At 43.0% G+C, this 19743-nt stretch overlaps 1 pseudogene; it reads right to left on the bottom strand.

Annotated features, from left to right (window-relative positions):
* Positions 1–19743, bottom strand: part of LOC127637646 (metabotropic glutamate receptor 8-like) — a 249579-nt pseudogene that overhangs the window by 17509 nt on the left and 212327 nt on the right.

Raw genomic sequence — 19743 nt, 5'->3', positions numbered from 1 at the left:
TGGTTGTTGTGTACTCGGTGGGGTTTTTAAGTTTGCAGCAGCAGAAATAAAACTTGTGTAAATTGTCATGTGCACATTTAGTTTTACGCTAAGCTAAAGTGCTATTTTAAAATGCTATATTACGTCACGATTACATTTTTTAATAAAAAAATCCATATCTGTTTGTAGTATAGAAATATTTCATAGACACAATATCAGATACGTATATAAAGATATAATGCAAAAATCCTATTCTTGATGATAATTATTGAATTGTTTTTCTGTAATATATATATATATATATATATATATATATATATATATATATATATATATATATATATATTGTAGAACCCTCACGGGAAGGAGGACAGGAAACGAAGGTTCCAGGGAAAAAGGTAAGGGTTTTAATGTCTGTCTCACAAATAATTATAACAAAATCAACACACAATAACATAAGCGCAGTGGGTTGGCTTGTTCTGGTCGAACCCCCTCTGCTCTGCGGCCGCTGGCTTTTCACCGCTCTCCTCACTCTACTGCAATTAGAGACAGGTGTTAGTCATAATTTGGCCCAGGTGTGAGCGCCCTTACCGCTTCTCTCTCCCGGACGGGCGCTTGACCACGCCCCCGCTGCCACATACCCCCACCGCCCGACTCAGGCCGGGGCGTCATCCTTTATCTTTATCTTTATCTTTATCTTTATTTTGTTTTGAAAGGGGACAGTGTACATTAATCAACATTGAAACAATGTAAATGTACCCGAGTTAGCTCAAAAGTGCTAATTTTCATCGGTAGTCCCCCAGCCGGGTGTAAAAAAGGCAACCTTAAAAATAACCACAGGTATAAAATCACAAAAATACAATTAAATACAACACATTATGGTTAAAAAATACAATTCATATTAAAATAAATAAATACACAATGTATAAGTGTACACAGAAAGCATTAGTGACTACAAGATTGGCTCTCAACCAGCCATTTGTTTGCATTCTTTTTGAATGAAAAGAATGACAAGGACTCTCTGATGTTTTCAGGCACTGTGTTCCATTGCTGCGCTGCTCTTACGGAGAAAACAGACTGACCAAAAGCTGTTTTTCTCCGGGGATAATGCAGTCTTCCCTCACTGCCCCTCTGGTTACCCTAATCTCACTAGATCTAAAATGTATAAAGTCACATAGTGGAGGAGGTGCTAGACCATGTCTGATTTTGTAAATTAAACAGATGTTTTTGTATTTAATTAGATTATCCCAAGTAAGTAACTGATATTTCCTCAGAATACTACAGTGGTGGTAGTGGTATGGTTTTTTATCCAGTATTTTTAATGATTGTTTGTATAATGTTTTTAATGGTTTTATTGTTGTAGAGTGAGTATTGGACCAGCTTATTAAACAATATGTTATGTGAGATAAAATCATAGAAAAGAAATATAATTTAGCAGCTTCTGTTGAAAGGAAGTCTCTAATGAATCTGAAGTTCACTAGACTGAACTTAATCCTATTACTAACTTTTTTTATGTGAGTTTTGAAATTTAGGTTAGAGTCTATATATAGTCCTAAATATTTATATTCTGTGACGACCTGTAATCTTTCTCCAGATATTACAATTTCAGGTTTTATATTTATATTATTTTTTGAAAAGAACATAGCTACTGTTTTGGATATATTCAATTGCAGACAAAATTGCTCTAACCAGGTTGAGATCAGTGACATGGCCTCTGTAAGTTTTGAGGCAACTTCCTCTGTGGATTTTCCATAGGCCAAAACAGCAGTGTCGTCTGCATACATCAAAGTGTCACAGGTTTTACACAAAGATGGTAAATCATTAATGTATAAACTGAAAAGAATTGGACCTATAATTGAACCCTGTGGAACACCAGTTGATAATGGTAAAGGGGTAGAACTATATTGGTCAATTCTTACACTTTGTGAACGAGATAAAAGGTATGAATTAATGAGGTCAATGAATTTTGGGGAAAAATTAAATGCATGAAGTTTATGCAGTAAAACTGAATGGTTAACTGTATCAAATGCTTTACGAAGATCTAAAAAGATTGCTCCCAAGATTGATCCGGCCAGCCTACCACTCCCCCCCCCCCCATTTCTGGAGAGGAAGTCGGCGGCAGCCATCTGCACCCCCGGTCTGTGGATCACCTTGAATTTAAAAGGCTGGAGAGCGAGATACCAACGGGTGATCCGGGCGTTAGTATCCTTCATGCGGTGGAGCCACTGGAGTGGGGCATGATCCGAACAGAGGGTGAAGGCCCGCCCCAGCAGGTAGTAACGGAGGGTGAGGACCGCCCACTTGATGGCCAAACACTCCTTTTCCACGGTGCTGTACTTAGTCTCCCTTAAGGAGAGCTTCCGACTAATGTACAGCACCGGCGCTCCTCCCTCCACCAGCTGCGTAGAGTACGCCCCCAGCCCTCTGTCTGAAGCGTCCGTCTGCAAAATAAAAGGGAGAGAAAAATCAGGTGCATGTAAAAGCGGCCCCCACAAAGTGCAGCTTTAATCTGCGTGAACGCCTGTTGACACTGCTCCGACCATTGGACCGGATCTGGAGCCCCTTTTTAGTGAGATCAGTCAGCGGGCTGGTGACGTCCGAATAATTAGGCACAAATCTTCTGTAATAGCCAGCCAGCCCCAGGAACTGTCTCACCCCTTTTTGGTCTTAGGTCTAGGGCAAGTCGCAATCGCCGCAGTCTTTTCAATTTGGGGACGCACCTGGCCATGACCCAAGTGGAACCCCAGATACCGCACCTCCACACGCTCAACCGCACACTTCTTAGGGTTTGCCGTGAGCCTCGCTCGTCGCAGCGATCTCAGGACGGCCCTCAGATGATGCATGTGCCGCTGCCAATCATTGCTATAGATGATAATGTCATCCAAATAGGCAGCGGCGCACGCGGTATGCGGTCTGAGGATCCGATCCATGAGTCGCTGGAACGTGGCTGGGGCCCCGAACAAACCGAAAGGAAGCGCCACAAATTGGTGTAATCCAAACGGCGTGGTGAAGGCTGTTTTCTCGCGGGACATTGGTGTCAAGGGATCTGCCAATAGCCCTTTGTTAAATCCAGGGTCGAGTAAAATCGAAAGCAGTACCTAACCGATCGAGCAGTTCATCAACACGGGCATTGGGTACGCGCCAAATTTAGACACCGCTTGACTTTCCTGTAATCCACACAGAACCGAACCGACCCATCACTCTTGGGAACAAGAACAACCGGGCTGGACCAATCACTGTGGGATTCCTCTATTACGCCCATATCGAAGCATTGCATCTAATTCTTCCCGAACGACTTTCTTTTTATGTTCGGGTAAGCTGATAGGGCGTAACGCACCACCGCCGCCCGCTCGGTCTCGATGTGGTGCTGTATGAGGTTCAGTACGGCCCGGAGAGGGGAAACACGCCCGCGAAACTCTTTTTGTAACTCGGAAACCTCTGTGAGCTGTCACGGTGAGAGCTGGTCCCCACAAGTGACCGGAGTGTTAAGATTGTAGTTTTTGTTTACCTCCGGTCCGAGCTCCGCCTCTCCGGAACTACCGTGGGCCAACGCCACAGAGGCCGCCCTCCCTCCACAATTTCAGGAGGTTGAGGTGATATATTTGACGCCACCTCTATCGGTACGCTTGACTTCATAATCGAGATCCCCTACTCGTCGTGGTGACCTCAAACGGTCCTTGCCACTTGGCGAGTAATTTTGAGCTCGATGTTGGGAGTAATACAAGCACTTTATCTCCCGGTGCAAATTCCTCGTAGCTGAGCACCCCTGTCATACAGCCGGCGCTGGCGTTCTTGAGCTTGGAGCAAATGCTCTTGTGTTAATCGCCCCAGTGTGTGGAGCTTTGCTCGAAGATCAAGAACGTATTGAATTTCATTTTTGGCATTAGAAGGTCCCTCCTCCCAATTTTCACGGATGACATCGAGGACACCGCTGGGCGCCGCCTGCACAGCAGCTCAAACGGGAGAACCCGGTGGAGGCTTGCGGACCTCTCGCATCGCAAATAACAGGGGGTCTAGCCACTTATCCCAATTTCTAGCGTCATCGCGCACCGAATTTACGTAATCATGTTTTTGAGCTGCTTTATTAAACCGCTCCACTAGGCCATCTGTCTGAGGATGGTAAACGCTAGTGCGAATCGATTTAATGCCCAAGAGCTCGTGAAAGTTCGCGAGCGTCCGTGACATAAAAGTTGTGCCTTGATCGGTGAGGATTTCTTTCGAATCCCCACCCGGAGATTATCTTGAAGAGTGCCCCTGCAACACTACGCGCGGAGATGTTGCTCAGAGGCACTGCTTCCGGATATCGCGTCGCTGCAATCCACTAGGACTAACACGGCTATGTCCGCGTGCTGACCGCTCTATCGGTCCCGACGAGGTCCATCCCAATTCTTTCGAAGGGGACCTCGACATGGTAGAGGGCGTAAAGGCGCTTTTGGGGTGGCCGGTGGGTTTACCAGCTGACATTCGCGCACGCCGCACACCACCTGCGGACGCCACCGCCAATGCCCGCCAATAGAAGCGGGCTATTAGACGGAGAAGTGTTTTTCGCTCCCTAGGTGACCGCCATAGGATATAGTGAGCCGCCTGGAAAACCATTTCCGACGGCTCCGTGGAATCAATAATTGTGTTACTTCTCCTTTGTTTGGGCGCCCTACGCCACCCTGTATGTTTATCTTTAATAGTTTAAAAATACGGATATGAGACGGCGACACCCGGCCGGAGTTGTTGACCATCGACACTCTCACTTGGTCAAAGGCGTGCTTAAGGGTATCATCCCGCGACTGCTCCAAGGGGAAGTCCTCCGGAATTCCCGAGAGGAGGAGCGCCCACCTCGCCCCTTCCCACGCCACTGAGCAGTCGAGGACGGCCCTGGCTCCGCCTCCCCGCCAAAGCATCGCGACATCACACACCCCTTCACTCTCAAGCAGGACCCATCCGCGACAAACTCCCTCCAATAACTTTCTAAAATTCGCCAATCCGCACTCCAAAATTAGCGGATGGGTGAGGCGGGACTAACCGCTGCCTCTACACTATGTTTTTCTCCCCTGAATTTGATCGCCAGAGTCACCACGGATATTTGTGAATATCCCCGTGTACACACCTTACCCTCACCAGTTTAGCTGAGCCCAAAGCTCCGGTTGAACCAAGCGCTGGTGGATGGTGGTCTGGTTACAGCCGGTATCCAACAAAGCTTGGTATGTACCCCCTGGATTCTTACCGAACTGCACGCTCCAGCCCGATCGGGGCAGCCTGTGGAGCATCGGAGACCCGCATCACCGCCCCTATTTCCATCAGCGGGCACTGATCCCGAAGTGGTCCGGGTCTCCGCACCTCCAGCAGACCGCCCAGACGCTGCGGCCGCACTCGCAGCTGGCGGCGCTCCCACCTGAGGAGGAGAGCGGCTGAAGGATGGAGAAGGGCTTGGTGGGCGCTCCCAAGACCGGGAGCTGGGCGCTGAACGCTCCACGCCTGCGGGGGGCAGGAACGGACCCTGGGGAGAGAGCAGAGCGAGAGGGAAGAGGGGAGGGAAAAAAACAGGGAAGACACAGGGAAAGGGGAGACAGACAGAGAGGGCTCATCCGCCTCGAATCGCCGCCATGTGGTCCTCCTCGAGCCGGACGGCTTCCTCCAGCGACGCCGGGCGGTGGCACTGGACCCACTCGGCCGCCTTCCGGGCAAACGCTGGACAAACTGCTCCAGTACCACCTGGTCGACGAAGCTCCTCGACGCCGCTGTCCCGCGCAAGCAGCCACCTCCGACACGCATCACGGAGCCGCTGGGCTTAACGCTAACGGGCGGTCGGATTTCTCCAGTTTTAAGGCCCGGAAGAGTTGGCGACTTTCCTCTGGGGACCCACCAACCCGTTGCAGGATGGCTCTTCGCAGATCGTTGTAAGCCAGGAGGCTTGTTGCCGGCAGTTGTTGGGCCGCGAAGTTGTGCTTCCCCGACAGGAGAGGGACTAATCGGGCTGCCCACTGGTCTTGGGGCCACCCCCAAATCTCCGCCGCCCTCTCGAAGAGGTCGATGAAGGCCTCTGGTCGTCCGCCGCCCCATCTTCTGTAACGCTGGTGGGGGCAATGTGGCGTGGTGTCCGTGGTCGCTGGCTGCGGCTGGAGCTGCCTCCTGGCTGAGGAGGCTCGGATGGCGAGCCGGTCCTCTGCTTGGGCCCGCATGATTTCAAAAAACGACGATCCTGGTCTTGCCGGAGCTCAAGCAGGGATTGTTGGTGGCTCTGGTGGAGTGTCGCGAGGGACTGGAGGACTTCAGCCAGCTGGGAGGACTCTATGGGGCTGACTCTGTTCCATTATTATGGTTTTTTTTTTTTTAATGTCCCGGTTTCGGCACCAGTGTAGAACCCTCACGGGAAGGAGGACAGGAAACGAAGGTTCCAGGGAAAAAGGTAAGGGTTTTAATGTCTGTCTCACAAATAATTATAACAAAATCAACACACAATAACATAAGCGCAGTGGGTTGGCTTGTTCTGGTCGAACCCCCTCTGCTCTGCGTGCCGCTGGCTTTTCACCGCTCTCCTCACTCTACTGCAATTAGAGACAGGTGTTAGTCATAATTTGGCCCAGGTGTGAGCGCCCTTACCGCTTCTCTCTCCCGGACGGGCGCTTGACCACGCCCCCGCTGCCACATATATATATATATAAATGGTTAAAACAAGATAAATGTACTTTACAACGATATACAAAAATATATTTTTTATATAAGTGTATTTTGTCTTTCTGTACTGGCAGATTTTTTATATATTTTTTCACTTGTTATTAACTTTTTTATATTCGAAACAAGTGAAAAAACTTGCAAGTGTTGAAGAAGTAATCCAAAGTATTTAGAATACATTACTCTCCTTGAGTAATGTAACGGAATACGTTACAAATTACATTTTACAGCATGTATTCTGTAATCTGTAGTGGAGTACATTTCAAAAGTAACCCTCCCAACCCTGTGCACAGTTATGATAGTAAAACAAATATAGGCTCATCAACTTTCAAAAGAGTGGAGAATAGGCCAATACTTCCCATATCTTTTGTTGTTTTCATCAGGGCTGGACTAGTAATCTGGCATACCAGGCATTTTCCCGGAGGGCCGACACACTTTGGGGCCGATCAGGGGATGACTGGCCATCGGGAAGACAGAGTGTCGTCCACGCTGTGTCGTCTGCGAACCGGGCCAAATGGGCTGCGATAAGCTCAAATGAGCCGGCGTGTTATGCAGAATGGACTACAAAACTGTTTGCATCCCTGTAACTTAAAAGGATAGTTTTGGAATAATTAAAATCCTGTTTTCTAGGGAGTTCTGAGTGGTTGCTAGGGTATCGTTAATGTCTAGGTAAATGCAAAAGCGTATTACATAGGTTAGGGGGTTGTTCAAATTCCTAACTAGTATGAAAAATAATCATGTTTGCCTCCTGTTAGTCTGGTTTCATCAGTCTTTGAATCGCAAGATCTTGAAGAACAAAGATGGCAGAAATAATTGACACCAAAGCTGGCCTTCAAGAAATTCGAGAATCAAAAGTGAGACCAAAACATCTAAATGTCACATAAAGATCCAGTTTAATTACTGTTTCTCTGATGCATAAAATTGATGCATGTAAATGAAATGATTGTGCTTAAAGTGCAGATTGCACATTTATATAGTTATTTATATAAGTCATTTATAACACTCCTTTAAAAACTCCTTAAATCTTTCTTACACTCATCACAAGACAAAATTAGATTGTTTCACGCTTCAGTGCAAATACGCTTACGCCTACACAAGGATTAACATAAAATGGGTACGTTAGTAAGAACGTTGCAGAATTCCATATAATGTTGTAATATTACTGTACATATAAATGTATTTCATCCACTGATCTGCTTGAAACATGCATTATCATGCTCTATCCCCAAGCATAATTTACATTAAGAAAAATAAAGAGGCAAATCTGTTAAACAACATAAAACTCGCCATAAAATAACCATAAAATTTCACTCACGGTCTCACGATTCATTTTCAGTTATCTTGACAAATAAATAGATAACAAATAGATAACCGAGGTTTAAATCAACTTAGCATGAGCTTTCCATGCATTCAAATTATTTGAGAGATGCATAGGGCTCCCGATTAGAGATCAAGTCACAATACCCAACAAAATGATCTGCCACTGATTTATGCGAGGGCCGTAATTTGATTCTACAGATATATGGAGTGATTATCTTAACCAGTCACCTTTGGAAGGCATTGATTTCCAGAGGAGCCGCGAGTGTGCCGGCCGCAGTTCATGCAGCAATTTATTGACTCTTTATGATTCTGGATTGTTCTCTGCATTGGAAATGTCAAAGTGCACATATTGGTTTTTAGGGGTGATACCATTATTGAATGCATAAAAGGAAGATTATATCAGGGTTGATATCTTTATTTTAGTGAATGGAAAAAGTCGCCACAAAGAAAATCCACACATATTGATTTTTGCAGCATAATCAAAAGAGCCTACTTGATAATTGAAGCATAGTTTACAGGTGGTGAAGTGTTATCTACCTCTGTACAGTGGTTCATTTCACAAACGCTGCAACCAATGCAACATTGTCACTTTTGTAATGGTATTAATTCAGGTTGAGTTATTATTCATTACAAACCAATCGTGTAATTCTGCTTGTTGTAATGCCAATCAAACAGTTGATAAATGTAGCCTCAAGGCCATGCATTGTGATCAGTGACAAAGAGAATTAGTATTTTTTATTTTCCATAAGATGCCATTTCCTTCATCAAGTGAATCATGCCATTGCTTTATTATCTTGAGAAGTAATGAGAAGGGTTGGAGGGGGTCTGTTAATAGAATGCCATTTATTCTACAGTCCTAGCGTTAAATAAGAAAATAAATAAGCTTGTTAGTTTAGGGAGTAATTGGTATATCCATTATTGTCTGTCTTGGCTAGCAGATCAGTCACAGGCTTATGTGACTAAAGAGTAATGTGCTAATGCGTTTTTATCGTTTACCACAGTGCAATGAAAAAATACCACAGTTTTTGTATTCTGAAAACCAAAGTGCCTCTTCATTATATACAGGTAGGTTTTTATCAGGGCTGTCAATCGTTTAAAAATGTATTAATCAAATTCGTTATGTGATGTGCCGATTAATTAACTGAATTGATCTCAATTAATCGCATATCAATATTTACTGAGAAAGGCCCCTAAATAAAGCAACATGATCACTTGGCAGTCAGCATGTTGTTTCCGAGAGTTACCCTAGAATCGGACACATAATGCAGACTCACCGAGCACATGTTCTGACACCGATTATGGTTAATAAGCCGACAATGCACGCGGTCATGTAAACGCAATAAACCGCGTTCCGTTATCTGCGTAAAAGCCAACAACGGCTTATGAATAACCCGATCTACACGGGTAGATTTTTGCCCATTACGCAGATTTCACGTATTGTCATGTAAACACCTTACTCTTTGTTTTTACCAGCTCATCCAATGTGCGCAAGTGTTGGCCGCATGCCTCTTCAAGGTTTGACGTCAAAAGTAGAGAATAACGCGATTATTTCAAAAGTCACGTAAACGTGGATTTCTTGCCTTGTCAGATTTTTAAAATGAGCTGGTTTATTTAAAACACTTGACTGATGGCATTTCCCATCAGACACTTTTGCATTGGCTCAATCATGTTCACCTCCCTTGTGGCGAGACTGGAAGCACGTTGCACCGCAGCGTGGAAAACCCGGGTTCGGATCAAGGCGCTCTTAAATACCCCGGAGTGAACTATCAGTTAGCATTCCCATTCATCTCTCTTGCAGTGCTCAGCTGGCACAGGGTACCCCCGACTCCCCAGGAAGTATGCACAATCATGGCATCAGTTGTCATGTGACTTGTTATGCAGCCGCAGAAAAAATGCGTTCTCACAAGGCTCATAAAACTACATGTGTGCAATAATGGCCTGGGCGATCAAATTAAGCAAAAATGTATTAAATAAATAACTATAAATACATTTCTCAACTATAAATTGTACAGAGTGGTTATCTGAGTTACCGTAGTCTTTCTGTCAGTTCAAACCAGTCTGGTCATTCTCCATTTTTTTCCTATCCAAAAAAGGCCACCGGGGGCAGTGTTTAGAAATTTCTGTGAGCACAGAACGATTTTAGCTAAAGAAAAGTCGACCTACTGTTTCCAATTTCACTGTGAGATCGTCTGAATAAAGATAATTTAGTAAATAAATAACATTAAATTTAAAACAAATACAATAATTCAGCGAATTAATATCCATTACATCATATAAACAGATTGTGGCAGAAGACAAGCATTTAGACAATACAAAAAGTGTCTTAAAAGTCAAAATATTGTTTGTTTTATTTCCATATCATTGAACATAACCCTATTATTGCCTACTTCACTCTTTACTCTGCGGTTTTTGAAATTGTTGATCTATGTACTCATGTGTCAGATGGATGCTTGTGGTGTGTCTTACTTTGGTTGCATCTCTAGTCACACATGCTGTGTTTTAGCATGCTGTTTCAAGTTAAACATAGCTTGAAACTTAAAAAAAAGCGTGTCTCGAGATCCTAGATCGGTCAAGCTGTCTTTAAGCACCAAAGCGTGTCTCTGGAAGGCTCTGCTACCCGCTCGTTGGTTTGACGAGGCGTGGTGCCTATACAGCTGGAGTCGTGTTTACTGCCCCATACTGCCACAAATTTGTAAAAACATCAAGATGATACATCAAGCTTGAATTGGTCTGATGGTGGGAACATTCCTTATTAAAGTACTTGCGTGCAGATCAGGGGCATTATTAATAGCGTAAATTTTTTTAAAACACGTTATTTTTCACAGTCTCCATTTTAAAGGAATAGTTTACCCAACAATGACCCGTGAAGTTTACACATTCATTCACCCTCATGTAAGGAGAACATTTTAAGAGTCTTTTCCGTCCAGCAACAGTTCACAGTGACTACATCTGTCCAGTTCCAAAAATGATTTCAAAACACCATAAAAGTGCCATAGAGGAAGTTCATACTATTAACGTGCAATACTTCAAGTCTTCTGAAGTCGTACAATAACTTTGTCTGAGAAAAAAAATAACAGCATACAAGTTTGGAGCATTTGAGTAAATGATGGCAGAATACTCATTTTTGGGTATGAAATGGAGGCAAATGTGCTGTTTTCAAAGCCCTACAACTATAAAACCTACATTAGTGGTTCTGTGGTTTCCTAAATGTTAAAACTGTGGTATTTTTTAGTGCCAGTTTTGCTAACCGAAGCTTCAGATATTCCAGTGAAACTCTTCTGGAATTCAGCTCCTTCTGATCAATGTCTCCTCCTACCTGACCACCACCAACCCATTTTCCTGATTCCTACAGTGCAACTGCAGCTAACATCTATCAGCATGGCAGAATGTGAAACACTGGTCTTGGCTCCTATAGTTAGCCTTTTAACATGTGAAATGTTCTGCAGGCTATCACCCACTGGGTCAGGTGATAGGTTAACCAGTGGGTGACGTTATTATCTGTAGCCCACAGCAATATTCTGCTGCCTATAGTTCACACGCACACAAATAAACTTCGACAGTGCTGCAACACTTCCACACCTAACACCACAATGAAGATATGAGATTCATAACACATGGAGATTACACAGTGATCTAGTTGTAAAGATCTAAGATAGAATTTTCTCAGTTTTTCGTCCAAACTTTGAAGAAACTTGTGATAAGTGACTAGAGATGTGCACAAGTAATCGATTAATCGATTAATTGAGTACTCATTCCGCTTTACATTTTACATTTATGCATTTGGCAGACGCTTTTATCCAAAGCGACTTACAGAGCCCTTATTACAGGGACAATACCCCCGGAGCAACCTGGAGTTAAGTGCCTTGCTCAAGGACACAATGGTGGCAGCTGTGGGGTTCGAACCAGTGTCCTTCTGATTACCACATTACCAGTTTCGACTTCGACAGATTAAATGTTCGACTTGTAAAATCACTACTCAAATGTTTTTATGTGTAAGAGTACTCGACTAACAAAATGCCCATCCTTATTAGGGCCATGGCCACACAACTTTGTTGTGGTTTGAAAATCTCGCTTTCAGTTTCCTAAAGTCATCGTTTTAAAAATGATGCAACACTAGAGAGCGTTTTCGAAAGTCTCTGTTTTGGTGGCTCAGAGGTGTAAACACAAAATCAATGTGTTTTCAAACAAAAACATATTAGTGTGGACGTGACCGAGTGATTAGCAAACCTACATATTTTCAAATCGACTAGTTAGTTGCTTGCCTGAAAGTCTAGTCAAATAATCGGACTTATGGAAGCCTTGTATTTTTAGGCAGGTTTGGGGTCTATATATACACTTACATTTTATAGATAGACCGATAATCCGTTTTACCTGTTTTTAATTTAAGTATCAGTTCACCATATCGGTTGCCGGGTATAAAAACTAAAATAATTGGTGTCGATTCAACAAAAAAAATAAAAATAAGAAAAAGACCAATCTATATTAAATTTATATTTATATATATACCTAATTAAGTTTACTTTATATACACTCACCTAAAGGATTATTAGGAACACCATACTAATACTGTGTTTGACCCCCTTTCGCCTTCAGAACTGCCTTAATTCTACGTGGCATTGATTCAACAAGGTGCTGAAAGCATTCTTTAGAAATGTTGGCCCATATTGATAGGATAGCATCTTGCAGTTGATGGAGATTTGTGGGATGCACATCCAGGGCACGAAGCTCCCGTTCCACCACATCCCAAAGATGCTCTATTGGGTTGAGATCTGGTGACTGTGGGGGCCATTTTAGTACAGTGAACTCATTGTCATGTTCAAGAAACCAATTTGAAATGATTCGAGTTTTGTGACATGGTGCATTATCCTGCTGGAAGTAGCCATCAGAGGATGGGTACATGGTGGCCATAAAGGGATGGACATGGTCAGAAACAATGCTCAGGTAGGCCGTGGCATTTAAACGATGCCCAATTGGCACTAAGGGGCCTAAAGTGTGCCAAGAAAACTTCCCCACACCATTACACCACCACCACCAGCCTGCACAGTGGTAACAAGGCATGATGGATCCATGTTCTCATTCTGTTTACACCAAATTCTGACTCTACCATCTGAATGTCTCAACAGAAATCGAGACTCATCAGACCAGGCAACATTTTTCCAGTCTTCAACTGTCCAATTTTGGTGAGCTCTTGCAAATTGTAGCCTCTTTTTCCTATTTGTAGTGGAGATGAGTGGTACCCGGTGGGGTCTTCTGCTGTTGTAGCCCATCCGCCTCAAGGTTGTGCGTGTTGTGGCTTCACAAATGCTTTGCTGCATACCTCGGTTGTAACGAGTGGTTATTTTAGGCAAAGTTGCTCTTCTATCAGCTTGAATCAGTCGGCCCATTCTCCTCTGACCTCTAGAATCAACAAGGCATTTTCGCTCACAGGACTGCCGCATACTGGATGTTTTTCCCTTTTCACACCATTCTTTGTAAACCCTAGAAATGGTTGTGCGTGAAAATCCCAGTAACTGAGCAGATTGTGAAATACTCAGACCGGCCCGTCTGGCACCAACAACCATGCCACGCTCAAAATTGCTTAAATCACCTTTCTTTCCCATTCTGACATTCAGTTTGGAGTTCAGGAGATTGTCTTGACCAGGACCACACCCCTAAATGCATTGAAGCAACTGCCATGTGATTGGTTGATTAGATAATTGCATTAATGAGAAATTGAACAGGTGTTCCTAATAATCCTTTAGGTGAGTGTATAATATATACTGTATATATATATATTATATTATATGTTGAGAATGTAATTATGACTTACCCTCTCTGCAGACTGTGCGGTGCCAAAGAAGATGGGTATAAAAGCTAACCAAATGATGCAGGTAGTGTACATAGTAAATCCAATTGGTTTGGCCTCATTGAAGGTCTCTGGCACGCCGCGGGTCTTGATGGCATAAACAGTGCATGTTACCATCAACAGAATGCTGTAGCCCAGAGAACAGATGAGCGACAGGTCCGAGATGTCACATTTTAGAACTCCGCGGGCTTTCTCCGGGTTGGATGTACGTTGCTCGCCATAGTCTACCACCGTGTGTGGCGGATCCACTGCAAACCACACAAACACACCCAGAAGCTGCACCGAGATCAAGCTGAAGGTGATGGCCAGCTGGGAAGCAGGGCTTATGAACCGCGGGGCTGCCACTGACTTTTTCCCTTGCTCAAAGATGCGGTGGATGCGGTTGGTCTTGGTCAGCAGAGCCGCATAACTGAAGCACATGCCCAAACCTAGGAACACTCGCCGGAAGGAGCAGACCCCCAAACTCGGAGTAGCGATCATCAGGAATGTAATGGCATAACACAAAAAAATGCCCGTCAGTAGCACATAGCTCATCTCACGGCCAGATGCGCGAACAATGGGCGTGTCGTTGTAGCGGACGAAAGTGACCACCACGAAACTAGTGGCCAGGATGCCCAAAACAGCCACGAAGACTGGAACGGCCGCCCAAGCCGAATGCCACTCCAGTTTGATGATAGGAATGGGGATGCACCCGGTGCGATTGCGGTCTGGACGTTGCTCGTACGGACACAACTCGCAACTGAACTCGTTGGCCTGGAAGTGGTACCCTTCACAGCGCTCGCAGTGCCAGCAGCAGGGTACACCCTTCACAATCTTCTTCCTTTCACCCATTTGACATGGCACACTACACACCGAACCTGGAAGCGTGGGGTCGCCCATCCGCCAGTGCATGGCATCCACCTGCAAAAGAGAATGAAGACAAGTCCTGACAAAATGACAACTGGAGGCATACTGTTAAATCTTAACCCTGATAATTCAAAGTAAGTCTCATTACCAACATAGCAGCATCGCCTCAATGTAGCTTGCAGAAGAAATCGATTTATTACCCCTACTGAAAGCTCTGGAAGTTGTGAAAAATAAGAAGCCAAAAAGCTCTTTTTGAGCATAGCTTCAGCTTGGCTTCCAGGCACGATATTGATGACAGATACATTTCGGGACAAAATTGCGCCAGAGGCGTTTGAGATTTAATAAATAACTTGACAAACTTCAGTTTGAGAAGTGACAACAGAAACTCTAATATGCGCACACTTCTGAAATCCCCCATGAAATCACTTTACAACATTTAGGAGTTGACAAGCATACAGATGGTCTCAAAGCTAACATAAATGGACTCAAAGACATGAAACTCTCATTTTGAATACTTGGGGTCTTTTATGCAATTTAATTGCACAATGCAAAGTGATTTGTCCAGACCAAACCGCAGGACAATTAACGGCAAATCTATAATTCTGGTCAATAGTTCTCAATGCAGCCTGCTGAAAAGAGATGGCCGTGAATTAATTATTCATGCTCAAGCCAAATTATGCCCTGCAAAACAGATTGCCTTTAATCAGAAGAGGGAAAGAAAGAAACGACATCTTAAAATGAAAAAAAAAAAGACAAAATTTACAAATGAACAGCCATTTAATTTGACTTATCACATAAAAGGGTACACAAGAAATTTAGGAATAATAGAAGGGCCAAATCCTGAAGTAATCCCTCATTTGATTCTTCCCATTCTGCCTGAAACAAAAGCCAAACTGACCATTCAATTCAATTAAGCAGTTTAATTTGATTTTATTCATCCTGAAAAGATGCTAATAGGAAGCAGGCAAGGTTTTAAGTTCAAAAAGTGTTAGGATCAAGCATTACCATTTATATACTGTAATTATTAGCGGTTGCAAGCACCTCTATTACTATTGCTCATACTTAGGGTTTGGGAGTTCATCCCCATTGGGTACCATTTGCCAACTGGGGCCGTCTGGTGGTTTATGGACCCTAAGTGGCCACTTATGTATACCAAGAAATGACCCTGCTAGCAATGGCTTCACCCAACAACACCCTAGTATCATGACCACAACTTTTGCATCACATTTTTCAGAAAATGTAAAAATCAAGTGGAAAAAACATAACTCAGTTTTGCAGTTTCATCTATTTACATATTCAGTGTTTGTCTAAAATCTGTGCCTTGGCATGCATCCTTTAGCATGAAACATAAACACTACAACAGTGTTATTGGCTATTGTAACCCGCACAAGAAGAGACAGTCACAATGTCGATGAAAACTGCTTTTTTTTATTAGCAGGCAAAAGTACAACAGGGTAAATCCAGAAGAAGAGTGGTCAGGGGGAGTGCAAGGTCGAGGCCGGGGAGTCAGGATATGGTAAAGGGCAAATCTACGAAAGAGTGGTCGAGGAAAGCGTAGGGTCGAAGCCGGGGAAGTCAGAATAGTAGAACGGGTAAACAAGCGAGTTGAATAGACAGGGGAGCTAGGGGAACACTAGAGCTGGCAAAGCGAAGGGGTAAACTAAACAATAACCAACTAGAGTGAAACGAAAGGGTTGTGATATATATAGGGGGAAAAACGAGCGGTGCAGGTGAAACGAATTACCAGGTGATCGGGACGAGTACAGGTGAAACTAATACTCTGGTGATTGGGAGCGTGCATGAGAGCCAGAAGGGGGTGATTGGGAGTGAGCGTGTGAGCTCGGGGAGCGAGCCTGTGAGCTCGATGAAGCGGGGAGAACTAGAGGAGCGGGGTTCGTTACAGCTATGTATTGATGTGTTGACTTTTGTCAATGCAACAACAATATTTCCAGGCTAATGAAGTCTTATCCAGTGTGAGTTGCATGCAAAATTGTCACCACAATTTCCTCTATAACACATCCAGTGTTGATCTGTTGAAGCGCTTACGGAGAGGGTTTGATACCCGAGTTAAAAAGTGAAATTTAAAGTGCTACAGGGGGCTGGATCATAGATCTGCTGAGCGACCAGTTCTCCTCCTACTCACCTGAGCCAAGACAAAGCTCAGAGGAGCAGAGACTCTCCGTAGCGTATCAGGAAATCTATACACTTCAATACGCCCACTGCTGCCTGAGGTTTTAGCCATTGAAAAGCTGCTAATTTCTGGCTCCATTAATTTTGTTTTGCAGCCAGGCATAAAACATTACAGGCTTATCTTCCATGCTGATGGCTAATGAAGCCCCAGTGAGTTCACGTTGTGTGCATTATGAAACTCAGCAAAGGTAACATTTCAAGCAGATGCCTAAATCTAACATTTGAGACTTGATTTGAAAACCATCGATGAATGGATGAATGGATGGGTGGATGGATGGATATACAGTATTGTAATATTATAGGGATAGTTCATCCAAAAATGAAGATTCAGTCATTGTTGACTCACCCCTGTGTTGTTATGACCCTATATGACTTTCTTTCTTTTTCTTAACACAAAGGGAGAAATTGTGAAAAAATTGAGTATGCTTAGTGATGTCATACAATGGCAGTTTATGGTGACCACCTCTTCAAGCTTAAAACAACAAACCAGACAAAAAACACAAAAAAATAAGGCTGGGCATAGAAATGCATCAATTCTTCATCTACAAACTATTCAGACATGTTTAGTAAGTTCTGTTCTCTGTTTTGTGTGCAGCTGTGTTGCACTATCATTGTGGAGGACCTGTTTTTATGTAAACCAAACAACTTTACGATTGAACGCCCCAATATTCACTCACATTAAGGTGTAGCTTGTTTGTCCATTGGCCAATCACTTTGTACTCAGCTGTTGATCTGTTGGTGATCTGATACTGGAAGATGTCATATCGCCCTGGAGCATCACCATTCTGATTGAACATCACTGGAGTCCCCGCGCTTCCTGTAAAACAGGAAATGACATAACTTAAATGAGTAGTTAAAGCATGACATGCCCATGCATTATGTCACTCTGTGTTTATATTATCATAGTTTTAAACATGCAATTATTTATTTATATTTTTACTGTAATAATTCATATTGGAAAATTTTATTTTATACATTAAAAATACATTTTTAATTATACAAATAACCATGTGTAGATTTCAAGTGCTCTCTCAATTAATAGCTTATACTGTAAGGTCATAAAAGCTGCATGCACAATAATTATATAAGAATTAGCTACATGTTGTTTAAAATAGTGTTAAATGTAGTATAGCATGTCACATCTTAGTGCATATCAACTTCCCAAAAGTATTTCATGTCATATACCCTAATGCTGACAACTGTGACAAATGCTTCCATTCCTGTCTTCCATTGTTTAGCCAAACACTCACACACATTTACGATTGGTTGAGCTGAAATTTGACATGCCAGAGCGGTCCAACGAACAGTGCAAATGTATTGAAAGTGGCACAGATCCAGAGTTTACACTATTCAGGAATTCAACCTACGAAAGGCTAAACGTCGCCTCTGCATTTAAATCACCTTTAGGAATACATTCAGTTGGTTTTCATACTGTTAAAACAAAGTTGCATGAGGTTATTTAAAAAGGCAAGGCATCACTTGCTGTGGGTATACACATATACAGTTCACAGTAGCTCAAGAGGATCCGTTCTCACTGTTCCACACAATCAACTGTTGTGCCGCAGAGCAAGTTCAGGTGTCACATGTGTAAATAATACATGCAGCTTTTCCTGCTGTATGTGCAAGGATCACTGCAACCTTGCGAGGTGGTAGGAAGGTGAAAAGATAATGCAAAGAGACAACTTTCCCTAGGGTGAGCATCTTAAAAAGACAGCCACACCCCTTTCTATTTCCCTCTAGCTATCAGCCTTCACTAGTTAGGCTGTTTACAAACGACCCAACTTCCATAAATCTTTCACAAGGTATTATTTGGGTTAAATGTCACCGTATTATTTCATATGAATTAAATAAGAAAAATATGTCATGTATTGTGAGTCAAAGTTTCTTGAAATCTCATGGAGTAACTGGGATGAGAAGTCGTCTCTGAAATCCACATTAGAACCGAAAAAAAAAAAAAAGCTCAGAAAATCTGTCCTGCTGTTGCAGATAATGAAAAACACCAGAGTTCATTTGAAAGAATCAGGCTAGGATTACACTGAAAGCCCCTGGTTAATTTGTGGCCTGTCACAGCTAGCTGCAAATTAAGGAGGAATTCACCATATTCTTAGATCTCTTGAGTCACATTATACACTCATTGCTAGCAACTTTAAACACAGGTATTAATTACACTTTAAATTGTCATCACAGTCCTTAAGATAAATTCAACACGCAGCAGGTGAATGGACAAAATCTCAAATCCCACTGAACCTGCTTGGAACAATTAAATAAAGGTTTAAGTTAAAATGTAGATACAATGAAGAACTGAAATTCAAGCATCCATCTAAAAGGTCATTTCAGGGCTTCTCAGTTGCATGTAACAATTGAAAATGCTAAATTTGGCAAAACTGCCTATTGCATTTAAAAAAAGACAAACTATTGTTTAGACTTGGAGGGATGGTTCACCCAAAAATGATAATTCATCTCAAATATCTTTCTTTTTTTCTGGAGAACTAAAAGATTTTTTGGAAGGATATATGATGTGTGTTTGTCCATATAATGCAAGTCAATGTGGTCCAAAACTTTCAAGCTCCAAAAAGGACATAAAGTCAGCATAAAGGCAATCCATACGACTTGAGTGGTTTAATCCATGTCTTCAGAAGAGATATCATCAGTAACTAAAATGTATCTTTGCGTTTACTGCACTTTTAAGAAACTGTGTAATCGCCAATGAGACTGCAGATGTCAAGATTTATTGCTGAGAAGGAGTTACAGTTTCATACCAAAAAATTATTGGATCGCTTCTGAAGACATGGATTTAACCACTAGTCATATAGATTACCTTTATGCTGCCTTTATGTCCTTTTGAAAAGTTTTGGACCCCACTGACTTGCATTGTATGGACCGACAGAGCTGAGACA

Source organism: Xyrauchen texanus, chromosome 45 (genome assembly GCF_025860055.1).
Source record: "Xyrauchen texanus isolate HMW12.3.18 chromosome 45, RBS_HiC_50CHRs, whole genome shotgun sequence".
Classification (NCBI taxonomy): Eukaryota; Metazoa; Chordata; class Actinopteri; order Cypriniformes; family Catostomidae; genus Xyrauchen; species Xyrauchen texanus.
Note: the sequence above shows the minus strand (reverse complement) of the source record. Positions and strands in the feature narration are given on the sequence as shown.